Genomic DNA, 13363 nt, shown 5'->3' on the forward strand with positions numbered 1-13363 from the left:
CATACAGAATATTATACTTACAGGTAGACAGAAAGTCTCATATGGTTGTTAGTTCTTTGGAACCTTGTGCATCTGATGTATGACTTTACATTGTAAATTATGTACAATAAAATAAAAATGGTATTACTTTTGGCTTATTATTGTTCTCCTACAGATAGATGTTTCACTGTGTAGGCTACCTGTAATGGTCCTCTGCTATTACAATTGTATGAACAAAGTCATGATAAAGCCTTGAAGTAATCAATCTTGAGATTCATCCACACACAGAGCTTGCCTAACCTTACAGTTTAAGGAGTTGGAAAAATAAGTTTGTGTTTTTGAGCCGAGGAAGTGGCACCAGTGTCGACATTCCTCCTGTCCTGATGGAGCCTTGGACCTGAACACAGGAGGAAGATCTCAATTGCATACTCCTCGTGTCCTCTCTCCTCGTGTCCTCTCTCCCACCCCTCCAATGGGTTTTTGAGATGTAGATGAGGAGAGAGGACACGAGGAGTATGTAATTGAAATCTTCCCAGGACTTCTTACTAGAGAAGTAAAGGCCATCTTTATCGAAACAGACTTTGATAGTTTGTTGGCTGCATTTAGACAGGCAACCCAATTCTAATAAAAAAAAATCTCACTAAATTGGTCAATCGACCAATCAGATCAGCGCTGAAGAATATTTGATGTGAAATTATCTGATTTGATTGGTCAAAAGACCAATTAGTGGAAAATATATCAGAATTGGGCTGACTCTCTAAACACAACCTTTATGTTCCAATGAGTGCTTCCAGGAGCATCTTCTAACATCCACTTGTTTCACCCAAACAGTGCTCTTGCCTTTGTTTTCCATAGACATTCCACAGCATTCTACCTCCACCACCCGCACTTAGACCTGCATTTAGTAAACACGACTAAATTACCTGAGAGGTATAGGTTAATTCATCTGTCCAGTTTAATTTATTATGTGTCCTGTCCTCTGCAATCACAGCATTCTCACACAAATCACACATGTTTCAAATGTCATGAAAATGACAGCAGGTTAAGCATATGTACAGTAGAGAATCATCAGCACATTTTTCAAGATTGTCCTGTAGCTGTCGTTGAGTTGAGTCACTCTGAGTCGACCTGAGATTCTCGTGAGGCACTGCCATTTCCATCTCCAGTCAGCTGTAGCAGTGCATTCCACCAGGAAAAACAAAACCTGGTCAACATGCTGATGACATTCTTAGCTTATATATTTAATTGTTTTTAAAAATCAGCTAGTTTTTCTTCCTCAGCAGCTCTGAACCTTGACGTTTGTACGGAATTAAGGAATTCCACTTCCACGGTAGAACTGAAGGCCCAAACGTGTTGGTTTAAACAACAAAATAAGCTTTTTCCCCCACAAACTTCCATTTGTCCTCTAAGTGTCTGAATATGGTCTCTTACAAATCCTGTCTGTTCCTTTATTCATGCACTTTAGTTAGAATGCAAGGTAGCGAAGTATACATTCTCCTTCCACAGTATAAAATACTAGTTCCTCCCCAAAGCCTCCTGAATGGTCAGGTCTGGTTAGTTTTGGCCAGGTCCGGTTCAGTCAGATCCGTTTAGATCCAGTCAGGTCCGGTCAGCAATGGTCTGACAGGAACCGTTCTCTTTGGTTGGGGACGATGAAGCCATCCTTGCTGTCCATGAAGCTCTCCCTGCGGTCGTGGCCGGAGATGACGAAGGTGTGTTTGGGGTCGATGACCACCAGATCGTCCTTCTCCAGCCCTGGATCCTCCACCTCGGCGTACGCAGGGTTCCCTGAGCTGCGACAGAAACTCATCTTCATGGCTGGCCAGCGTGCGGGCCGCCTCTGTGGGAAGCACAGGCAGAAGAACTGAAAGGAGATTTGTGCTAAACAAACTGTATTAGAGGAGCTTCCCCAAAATGTGTAACTACTCCATATAGGCAAAAACAATGTCTGACATTGTCTGATGAAGGTCTTCAATTACCTAAATGTCACAATGTGTTAAGCCTTAACAAAAATACATTAAATCAGATGTACTCTCAGTGACTTCCCTGACCAAATCAAGTTGTAAATAAAGACATACAAATGTTTGTGAGTGCCAGCCAGGCCAGCAGGGGGCAGTAGGCCTACTTACCTCTATGAAGAATAGGCTGGCGCTTGAGGTCGGGTGGTTGTACATGTACACCGTTGCTATGACGGCTGCTGCCATGGTGATCATGACCAGCGAGATGCCCACCAGGAGACCAGTCTGCAGGCGCACCTCTCTGCTCCTCCTCTGGCTCGTCCACCTCAGCAGCTGGAGGAGTACAAGTAACAAACGTTACCTAACGTTGTAGGAATCTTCACTGTTTGCTGGGCTGTCTTCCATATCTGGGTCAAAATAATATTTGTTTTAATAAAAATGCTTTAGGTGTGTTTTATGTAGCTTGCCAGTGTCATGAAACCAATATAACAGTCTCAAAAGTGTATTATGTATTATTCATGAGAATGTTGGAACCATGCAAGAGATTGGCAACCACTTACGCGATTCTTTTTCTGTGTGCAGGGAAAACTTAGTGTCATCTGAAAGAAAAAAGACATATTTATGAGTGAGGGTCAAATTAAATCAAAACTGGTCACCAGCTTTCTGAGGCAAGTCAGAGGCCTGTAGTTAATGTTTATCCCAGAGCCATATAGGCATGTACTGTGTTCATAAACAGTATACGATGAGAAAATACCTTCCATCCTCCCCAGACTGACATAGACAGATACCTAGTGAGAGGCATCATTCAGCAGATAAGATCCACGTGTGCAGTATGGTGCCAGTGTGTAGTATTTGTCATTGCGTTGTATAAGCGGCTGCACAATTATCTGACAGCAGGCTGGGAAATAGCTGCAGACCGGACCCTCGTCATCTCTATGTCCCTGAGCAGCTAGAGCAAACACAAACCGCAGCCCAACTCCCATTCTCCATCCTTATACCTGAAGTGTGCACTTGTTCACTTCCCATCAAGGGTTTCAAAGCATTGGATTGTGTAAGCAGGAATGAACTGGAATGTGTTTCTACTCTATTTCAAACCCACGAGGGCTTGGTAAATGTTAAGTCATTGTAAACCCACCAGGGCTTGGTAAATGTTAAGTCATTGTAAACCCACCAGGCTTGGTAAATGTTAAGTCATTGTAAACCCACGAGGGCTTGGTAATGTTAAGTCATTGTAAACCCACGAGGGCTTGGTAAATGTTAAGTCATTGTAAACCCACCAGGGCTTGGTAAATGTTAAGTCATTGTAAACCCATGAGGGCTTGGTAAATGTTAAGTCATTGTAAACCCACCAGGGCTTGGTAAATGTTAAGTAACTGTAAAATGGCTTGGTAAATGTCACTCACACATCCCATCACACAAAATGGTAATTGTGTTTTGATCAAAAAGGCCAGGTAGGGGTACTACTACTTACCCACCGTAGGAGCACTGGTGAAGGGCAGGGCAGTGGTGACAGGGGGGCTAGGTCTGGCTCTGGATGTAGTAGTGGCAGTGGTAGTGGTGGTAGAGGAGGGAGTTGTGGTGATGGAGGTGGTAGTCCGCTGTCGCACTGTTCTTGTCATGGCAACTGGAGTGGTTGTAGTGTGAGTGTTAGGCACATTGTAAGATGTTGTGGTGTTGGTGTGAACCATCTGAACACAGCTCTGGTTTTTCCCCTGTGAAATCAAGACAACGTGAATTAGTTTCCAGTTTTGAATGAGTTTCCTTGAGGCAGAAGAAAACAAATGAAGTGAATAGTGAACTGTTCAATACCGCTTCAGGACAGCCCTTATCTACCCAGTCCTGACGATGCCGGTCGAAGCCACTGGAACACCTGTTATAAATAACAGAACAGAACAACCATTAGGACACAACACGGTGCTGATTTGGGAGAGATAGGTTGTTACATTTCTCTTTGAACTCTTGTCACAGCGAAATTCCACTGTATGCATTCTGTACCTACAAATGGCAATAACAAACTTGACCTGGACTTTTACCTGTGCAGTCTGCTGCACCAGCTGCAGTTGAAGCCGATCTCAGATGACATACAAGGTCCACAGCTGGAGAACTGAAGACAAGCTAAGAGAAAAAAAAGTGAGATCCTAGTACACCAAAAGTTGCTCTAGCCCAGCACAAATAATAATTACCATAGATATAACTGATAGATATAAAGAACCCTGTAGACTTAAGCCCCCTTTATGCCTAGTTCTAACATGTGTCCTTTGCCCTGATTCTGATTGTGCCAACATTTTTGGACTGGTTGTAGACAGTTAAAGACGGATTGTGATCAGATCTTCCTGAACACCTCCAAAGGTACCAGGGACCCACTGTATCTGGATATCTTACAAGTGTATTCGAATCTGGAGAGTGAAACCATTCAAATCATCAATATACAGTGGGGCAAAAAAAGTATTTTGTCAGCTACCAATTGTGCAAGTTCTCCCACTTAAAAAGATGAGAGAGGCCTGTAATTTTCATCATAGGTACACTTTAACTATGACAGACAAAATGAAAAAAAGAATCCAGAAAATCACATTGTAGGATTTTTTTATGAATTTATTTGCAAATTATGGTGGAAAATAAGTATTTGATCACCTACAAACAAGCAAGATTTCTGGCTCTCACAGACCTGTAACTTCTTCTTCAAGAGGCTCCTCTGTCCTCCACTCGTTACCTGTATTAATGGCACCTGTTTGAACAATTGGTGGCTGACTAAATACTTTTTGCCCCACTGTATAAGGCCCTCTAAAACCATTGACGTGGCACAATTGACTTATGGCATCAATATACAGTATGTCTTAAAATAAATAAATATTATTTTGAAGGAATATCTGTCAAATGATTTACATACAGGGAGAGACCAGGAAAGCAGGTCAAAATGTGGACACAGTGGACAGATAAGTGACACATTTTAACACCATGTGTAGACGCACGTCTGAAAATGTGGCCACAATAAGAATGTGGACTAGATCAGGACACAGGACACGTTAGAACAAGGTATAAACGGGGATATAAACTTACTGGGCAGAGGAAGCATCTCAACCGCTGTAGAGTTGGCGATCTTGGACTTGAGGATGTCCACTTTGTGATACTCATAGATGGTCCTCCTGCGAACATCTGGCATAATGAGAAGGTGGTCAATGGTGGTCAGACTGCAGTCAGATCTAATCTTACTGGAGGACCAGTGATGTGGGGGGGGGGGGGGCACACAGAAGCATTATGGTACCATCCTGATACCATTATGGTACACAGAGACATTATGGTACACAGAGACATTATGGTACACAGAGACATTATGGTACACAGTGACATTATGGTACACAGAGACATTATGGTACACAGAGACATTATGGTACTCAGAGACATTATGGTACACAGAGACATTATGGTACACAGAGACATTATGGTACACAGAGACATTATGGTACACAGAGACATTATGGTACACAGAGACATTATGGTACACAGAGACATTATGGTACACAGAGACATTATGATACACAGAGACATTATGGTACACAGAGACATTATGGTACACAGAGACATTATGGTACTCAGAGACATTATGGTACACAGAGACATTATGGTACACAGAGACATTATGGTACACAGAGACATTATGGTACACAGAGACATTATGGTACACAGAGACATTATGGTACACAGAGACATTATGGTACACAGAGACATTATGGTACACAGAGACATTATGGTACACAGAGACATTATGGTACACAGAGACATTATGGTACACAGAGACATTATGGTACACAGTGACATTACGGTACTCAGAGACATTATGGTACACAGAGACATTATGGTACACAGAGACATTATGGTACACAGAGACATTATGGTACACAGAGACATTATGGTACACAGAGACATTATGGTACACAGAGACATTATGGTACACAGAGACATTATGGTATGGTACACAGAGACATTATGGTACACAGAGACATTATGGTACACAGAGACATTATGGTACACAGAGACATTATGGTACACAGAGACATTATGGTACACAGAGACATTATGGTACACAGAGACATTATGGTACACAGAGACATTATGGTACTCAGAGACATTACGGTACACAGAGACATTATGGTACACAGAGACATTATGGTACACAGAGACATTATGGTACACAGAGACATTATGGTACACAGAGACATTATGGTACACAGAGACATTATGGTACACAGAGACATTATGGTACACAGAGACATTATGGTACACAGAGACATTATGGTACACAGAGACATTATGGTACACAGAGACATTATGGTACACAGAGACATTATGGTACACAGAGACATTATGGTACACAGAGACATTATGGTACTCACTGGGTATCTGCTCAATCTCATGAAGCACCACAAATGCGTCTGAGAGGCCCACTTTGACAGGATGGTTCACTGACCTGATCTCACTGATGTCAATGGGAACCTACACACAGGACAATGAGGTATACACATTCATTACAATTAAAGCTAATGGCAAATAGCTCTACTTCTCTAGAATAAGTAATAGTTAGCGAGGAAGAGGAGCGTCACCTCTTTGTAGGCGAAGACGATGCGTCCGTCACTGTGCAGAGCGGTCTGGAAGGTAAATGGGCCTTGACTTACACTGTCCTGTAGGTGAACCTGATCCCACTGGACTACCAAGGCTGTACCTAAAGGACAGACAGAGAAACACACACAGCCTGGTTAGAACCACCAAGGCTGTACCTAAAGGACAGACAGAGAAACACACACAGCCTGGTTAGAACCACCAAGGCTGTACCTAAAGGACAGACAGAGAAACACACACAGCCTGGTTAGAACCACCAAGGCTGTACCTAGTGGACAGACAGAGAAACACACACAGCCTGGTTAGAACCACCAAGGCTGTACCTAGAGGACAGACAGAGAAACACACACAGCCTGGTTAGAACCACCAAGGCTGTACCTAAAGGACAGACAGAGAAACACACACAGCCTGGTTAGAACCACCAAGGCTGTACCTAAAGGACAGACAGAGAAACACACACAGCCTGGTTAGAACCACCAAGGCTGTACCTAGAGGACAGACAGAGAAACACACACAGCCTGGTTAGAACCACCAAGGCTGTACCTAGAGGACAGACAGAGAAACACACACAGCCTGGTTAGAACCACCAAGGCTGTACCTAAAGGACAGACAGAGAAACACACACAGCCTGGTTAGAACCACCAAGGCTGTACCTAAAGGACAGACAGAGAAACACACACAGCCTGGTTAGAACCACCAAGGCTGTACCTAAAGGACAGACAGAGAAACACACACAGCCTGGTTAGAACCACCAAGGCTGTACCTAAAGGACAGACAGAGAAACACACACAGCCTGGTTAGAACCACCAAGGCTGTACCTAAAGGACAGACAGAGAAACACACACAGCCTGGTTAGAACCACCAAGGCTGTACCTAAAGGACAGACAGAGAAACACACACAGCCTGGTTAGAACCACCAAGGCTGTACCTAAAGGACAGACAGAGAAACACACACAGCCTGGTTAGAACCACCAAGGCTGTACCTAAAGGACAGACAGAGAAACACACACAGGCTGGTTAGAACCACCAAGGCTGTACCTAGAGGACAGACAGAGAAACACACACGGGCTGGTTAGAACCACCAAGGCTGTGCTTGATACACAAAGACAGTAGCTATGTTAATTCACTGCACATAGATAAAGTTAGTTGCCCTTTACTTTTCTAGAAATCCTTTGATTGACTGAGCAGGACTTAACATCTATCGAGACACAATTGCCTGTTTGGCTCTATGTCTATATGTCTTACCGTTGTCAAAGTAACTGATGGTCGAGTTTGTGGACATACTGAGGTCAAAGTTGGCCATCAGAGGGGCGATGTACTGGTGGCCGTCAGCATCCTGTGGATGACATCGCCTGTGTAGATGAAACCTGATGGAGGGGGCACACACACACACACACACACACACACACACACACACACACACACACACACACACACACACACACACACACACACACACACACACACACACACACACACACACACACAGCCCTTATTTCAGGAAGTGATGGTGGAGGTCCCTTATAATGGTGGTAGTCTCTCGCATATTCATTCTCATTCATCAGAGTTTGACATACCACCAGTTGCCACTGTGATCTCTCTCAGTATGTGACCATAGAACGGGAAGTCAAAGGACAGATGAACACTCTGAAAGGAGAAATGAAAGGAGAAAAATAACAAAAACAAAGATGAGTTTCAGTGACAAGACAAGGTGCCACAAGGTATGAGTGATCATCACTGATATTGTAGAAGTCATACAGGTAGCAGTTGGCTGCAGAGCTAGGCGCTGACTTGTCATGACAGTATCCACTAAACAGGAGCATGCCCTTATCCTTGATGGTTTGAGATCCTCTGCCCTAAGGCTGCGTACCGCTGCTTGTCTGTGTGTGTTGGACAGCAGGCCGTGGATCTTCCCCTTCCTGGGTCCAGCTGATCTATGTCCACCCACAGATATTTACCAGCAGTCTCTGTAGCCCCGTAGATCTTAGATGTGTAGTAGCTATGGTTCATGTCCTGGGATAAACAACATTCATGTTAGCATTCAGTGTTTCCTGGGATAAACAACATTCATGTTAGCATTCAGTGTTTCCTGGGATAAACAACATTCATGTTAGCATTCAGTGTTTCCTGGGATAAACAACATTCATGTTAGCATTCAGTGTTTCCTGGGACAAACAACATTCATGTTAGCATTCAGTGTTTCCTGGGATAAACAACATTCATGTTAGCATTCAGTGTTTCCTGGGATAAACAACATTTATGTTAGCATTCAGTGTTTCCTGGGATAAACAACATTCATGTTAGCATTCAGTGTTTCCTGGGATAAACAACATTTATGTTAGCATTCAGTGTTTCCTGGGATAAACAACATTCGTGTTAGAATTCAGTTGTTTACAACCCTGTTGTAGCCCTTGACAAACACACCTCTTCAGCTCATTGAGGGCTTGATGATTAGTTGACAAGTTGAATCAGGTGTGCTTGTCCAGGGTTACAATAAACGTGTACTGTTGGGGGTACTGGAGGACCAAGGTTGGGAAACACCGTGTTAGATGTTATACACTATAAGTCCTGAATATGTGATGAACAATGAGAGATCATTTCAAGCTTGAGATGACAGTGAGATGTAGAGTGTGTAGAGTTCTATATCATGTCGATATGACACAACATGAAACTGTCCTGGTCATGATGTCAGGAAACACCCTGTGGTCTAATTAACTAGGGCCCAGACTTTATTACTGTCCTGGTCATGATGTCAGGAAACATCCTGTGGTCTAATTAACTAGGGCCCAGACTTTATTACTGTCCTGGTCATGATGTCAGGAAACATCCTGGGGTCTAATTAACTAGGGCCCAGACTTTATTACTGTCCTGGTCATGATGTCAGGAAACACCCTGTGGTCTAATTAACTAGGGCCCAGACTTTATTACTGTCCTGGTCATGATGTCAGGAAACACCCTGGGGTCTAATTAACTAGGGCCCAGACTTTATTACTGTCCTGGTCATGATGTCAGGAAACATCCTGGGGTCTAATTAACTAGGGCCCAGACTTTATTACTGTCCTGGTCATGATGTCAGGAAACATCCTGGGGTCTAATTAACTAGGGCCCAGACTTTATTACTGTCCTGGTCATGATGTCAGGAAACATCCTGGGGTCTAATTAACTAGGGCCCAGACTTTATTACTGTCCTGGTCATGATGTCAGGAAAACTCCTGGCCTTTGAAAGTGTTGTTGTTGATCCTACTTCAATCTGGGAGCTGTTGTCATGTCTCTCCTCAGTCAGTAGGTCATCCTGGTCCTTGTAGTGGCTGTGGCGGTCGTCACTGGCCCAGCTCGGGGCACCCGGCCTGGGGATGGCCAGCCACCTCCTCCACCTCTGGCTGGAGGATCCTGGTCCTCAGACACACTCCCAGACCTGGACCAAACAAAAACACATTCAGATACATGAGGTGTGCTTGATTTAGCCTAAATCAAATGTATTTATAAAGCCCTTCTTACATCAGCTGATAGCTCAAAGTGCTGTACAGAAACCCAGCCTAAAACCCCAAACAGCAAGCAATGCAGGTGTAGAAGCACGGTGGCTGGGAAAAACTCCCTAGAAATGCCAGAAGAAACTTAGAGAGGAACCGGCTATGAGGGGTGGCCAGTCCTCTTCAGGCTGTGCCGGGTGAAGCTTATAACAGTACATGGCCAAGATGCTCAAATGTTCAAAGATGACCAGCAGGGTCAAATAATAATAATCACAGTGGTTGTCGATCGGTGCAACAGGTCAGCACCTCAGGAGTAAATGTCAGTTGGCTTTTCATAGCAGATCATTCAGAGAATCTTTACTGCTCCTGCTGTCTCTAGAGAGTTCTGGGACAGGCCTTTCATTGCCTAATACAATGGAACCAATGCAAACTACCCTGAATTCCGGTCAAGCTAAATCAAGCGTACACTTCAAAGTATTTGACACATAATGTATTTGATCCAGATCTGACTCTCATCTAGAGAGGGCCAACCCCTGCACACCAGGATGGGAGACCCTGGGGAGAGTAGAAGGGGCTCCCTGTAACATAGTGTGCTGGTTATGTTTCATCTCACCAGTGTTTGAAAAGGGCCCAGGAATCTCCCATGTGAGGTTGACAATGACTGAATGTCTTCAGTCCTTGGAACTAAACCCATCTTTATATACTAGCCTACGTCTGCCTGCCTGTCAGTGTCAACATGTGACAGACACAAACAGCATACTAACCTCTCTTCCCTGGGAAAAACAAACATCCACCTTCCCTCAATCATCCTGCCAGGGACAGCAGTGCACCTAAACTCCCCCCTCTTTTCGCAGGAGAGAGTGAAAGGCTGCCGCACATTCTTCACACTGGCAGGCCCAACCCAGACGTTATGGGGCAGTTATGATGGAGGAAGACATGTTTGTGAGTCTCATAGAGTATGTCACATAGTGTTCTACTAGCATCAGCAGACATAGAAGTGTTATTGTGGTCCAGACATATAGAACACCTAAAAGAAACTGGTTTAATGAGCAATCTGCAGTTGTAAACAGTAAGCGGGCACCCGCGCCACTGATTTGATAAATAGCTTAGGGATGGGGCTGGATACATGTAGTATCTGGCAAATTCTAAGACAGAGCTTCAGATGCAAGGACTGACCATCCATGAGATCAAATTTACAGTTTTAAACTTGTTTTGAGGCTATACATTGTTTGTTTACAATTACTTTGCTCACAAACACCAGAGTAAAACAAGCTCCTAGTTTGGATTCTGATGGAGTGTGACAATTGAACTAAGCTCATGAGGCATTTATAAATGATATTCTTCAAGAATCCATGGGTATATATATGAATGTCACAGTTACTAATTGCCCCTATTATGATCCATGAACTGACACTAAAAGCAGTAACAAACCTACATGCATGTCAGCAAAGTGACATTTATGGAGCAAGTCCACTTATCTTGTTAAGTTATCTTATCTCCTCTTATCTTAGGAAAGTCACTTGGGAAGTATTCTATTCTATGCCAGAGAACTGTGTCCACTCTCTAAGGATTCAGTATGGCAGTGATGTAACCACAGCATTTTATCCTGTACTTTACTGGTCTAATGTTTACAGTAATTCCTTCAATATTTTGATTGATTTAAAAAGTAAATAACTTGCCAAAACATGAAGGCTATATAGAAATCTTAGTCCACACGGCTGAGCTTCAAAAACAAAACACACCAAAGAGAATTGAAGAACAATAATGACTTATGATAAATAAAGACTATTTTAAATAATGACTTACCACTGGCAGGCATCAATTCCACATGAGTTATTTGATACTGGAAAACTAGAAATATTCCGGTGATAAATTTGACAGTCTTCGTCATCATCAGTTCCTAAGTCTCTTTATTCCCTTTTAAATTCACAAAGCGTCAAATAAAAAACTCAGTTGGACAACTTTTCATCTGCGCAAGGTCCTTTTGGTTTGAAGTATCAAGACGATACTATACCGTCAGAATGTTGTCCACTTCTCAAACAAAAACGCAGAGCAAGTTATGAAATAAAATCCAGTAGTTGCATTTTTAACATAAAATACTAAACATTTCAATAGCAATACTTCCCGTCTCCGGAAATGCCCATTTAACAAGAATTCAAATTGGCTAAATCTATTTGTCTTGGAAAGGTTGTGGTCACTTGATAGGGCTAAGATAATAAGTATGTTGACAATGGCTGAGTGCGATGCTGAAGTTATTATTGTCTCTCCCTCATGCATGGTCATCTCCGTTTTAATAAGCTGAGAGTGGAGACAGTGCATAAGTGCTGGAAACTTTGTACACACGCACCAAAACAGTGAGTCTGCCTCCGTGCTGAGTAGAATAGGACCTCCGTCTCTCTCTCTCTCTCTCTCCCTCTCTCTCTCTGTCTCTCTCTCTCTCTCTCTGTGTGTGTGTTTTCTCACCTGCATGAGAGCAAGTTCCTGTGAGAATTCCGTGGATTGGATGAGTGTGACATGTCTCACAAGGCTAAAGGGCTTTCCAACCTCAGGGGTGTGTGTGGGAGAGAGAGGGAGAGAGGAGAGAGAGAGAGAGAGAGAGAGAGAGAGAGAGAGAGAGAGAGAGAGAGAGGGAGATCTGTGGGGCAGTGCAAGCACACTGTGCTCCACTTACTCTACTTCATTTAGTCTAATGATGTGTGAAATTAGACAGACCCATCATATTGAATTGCCACTAAAGGCATTTCATATGAGTTTATCTTCATAAGCAATACAGCTTGTTTTGCATTGACAAAAGAGCCCAATGGTGTACTAATACACCCTGTGAATCATATGGTATTGATTGAGCTGGGGAAATAGTTCCTGCCGTCAGATGTTGCATCCTTGGTAACGAGTGAATGTGAGTATACTCCAGAGGCCAAGTTTCAAAGCCGTTTTTACGATACATATCGAAGCATCTGCAACCTACAGTAAATATGTTTGTGCTCATCAACAATCCTTTTCCCCTCCCAGCTTGCTGTCATAAACTACAATTAATCATCTCTCTCCTTTGGCATCTCTGAATGAGTTCCTTCCCATTGACGTCCTACATTCCTCCTGTGTCCCCTGTCTCTGGCCTCCAGTCCTCTGTCTGGCAGAGAGAAAGAGAGACAGTGACCAGAGGAAGTCTGGGTGTTTGCTACCATGTCTGTGCTGGATGTGCTAGGGCCTGGATGAACTGAGTAGACTGGAGATGGATGGACAGTGGGCTGGGGCTTGGAGAGAGGTCTGGGACTGGAGATGGATGGACAGTGGCCTGGGGCTTGGAGAGAGGTCTGGGACTGGAGATGGATGGACAGTGGGCTG

General features: G+C 43.5%; 1 pseudogene; it reads right to left on the reverse strand.

The window, feature by feature from the left end:
• Positions 1–1588: 1588 nt before the first annotated feature.
• Positions 1589–9941, reverse strand: LOC135534165 (plexin domain-containing protein 2-like; annotated as a pseudogene).
• Between the last annotated feature and the right edge of the window lie 3422 nt (positions 9942–13363).

This window comes from Oncorhynchus masou, unplaced genomic scaffold, assembly GCF_036934945.1.
Source record: "Oncorhynchus masou masou isolate Uvic2021 unplaced genomic scaffold, UVic_Omas_1.1 unplaced_scaffold_3090, whole genome shotgun sequence".
NCBI lineage: Eukaryota > Metazoa > Chordata > Actinopteri > Salmoniformes > Salmonidae > Oncorhynchus > Oncorhynchus masou.